Below are 1,297 nucleotides of genomic sequence, written 5' to 3'. Positions count from 1 at the left end.
CAACTGGTAAGTGACAAACCCAGGCCTGTCTAATCCCCAAATCTATCCTCTTTCCTGACTTCACATGCTTTTTGCTGCCTGACTCTTTTAAGACCAAGACCACATGTACTGCCCCTGCTGCTCAGCCCTTGCATTTGCATCTTCCTGTGGGACTTGTCTATAACAGGAGGTGATGTGTTGCAGTGGCTGAGAAAGGGACTCCAGCAGCCCCAGAATTACAGACATTGAGCTTAGCATCATCAAGGAGAAAAGTGCCTCCCTCTCCCCAGTTCCCATAGATCCATCCCAGGAAAAATTCTGATTGGCCTTGCTTGGGTCACCTGCTCCCTCCTGAACCAATCACAAGGAATCACAGTGCTCTGATTGGTCAGCCCGTTTTGACAGGTTGGGGTACCATGAAGGGAGTTCTCCCATTCAAGACCACAGGTACATGTTTAATCTTGATTTGGAGGGTCAGGGAAAACTTCCCAGAGGAAGTGACTTCTACACTGAGACCTGAAGGGTGAGTTGGACTGTTCCAGGCAAAGAGGCAGAGGAGCAGTGTTCACACAGAGGGACTAGCAATACCAAAGGCCCAGGGATACTCCAGGGCACATGATGCTCACAGCCATATCTCCATTCCTAGAGCATGCACAGCCTGCCTTCCAACCAGTGCTCAGAGAATGCTTCAGGAATACAATCCACCATTGCTGTGTGACCTTAGACAAGTCACTTGCCCTCCCTGAACTTCAGCTTCCTTCTCTACCTGGTGCTTTCATCTTCCTAACCTTCCAGGACTATGCAGGAATCCAATTCATTCAGTCCTCAAATATCTACCAAGCACCTCCTCAGCGCTCAGCGCTGTACCAAGCCTGCAGAAGACAAGGCCTGCTGTGGAAAAGCAAAGCGTGCCTGGGGCTAACGCACAGGGCCAGACCTGAAGCCAGAAATCAGAAGTGGTCCAGGGGGAAGGACAGGAAGAATGGAGAGGCTCATGGACAGTGAGGGTGGACCATGGGCTCTCTGGTCAGGTCGGAGTGGGGCAGTTTTCAGCCATTCATGCCTTCCACTTCCTACCTCCCCACCTCCATCTCCTACTTCCCACCCTGCCCCCCCCCCCCCCCACCACCACCTACTTTGTGACCCAGTTCTGCCCTGGGGCCACCGAGTCTGTGCCCGGGCCAGTCAAGCCAGCAGGCGGGGCAGCAGGATGTTTCTTCCTGTGCCTTTGCCTCACAATTTCGTAACCTGAATAACAGGTTGAAGTAACCCCAGAAACAAGGAGGAAGGAAAGTGTTTGGGGTTTGGGTAGGTGCAG

The sequence above is a fragment of the Aethalodelphis obliquidens genome, unplaced genomic scaffold (assembly GCF_003676395.1).
Source record: "Aethalodelphis obliquidens isolate GAN/ISIS:26980383/991018 unplaced genomic scaffold, ASM367639v1 scaffold22, whole genome shotgun sequence".
NCBI lineage: Eukaryota > Metazoa > Chordata > Mammalia > Artiodactyla > Delphinidae > Aethalodelphis > Aethalodelphis obliquidens.
This window is presented reverse-complemented; position numbering follows the sequence as displayed.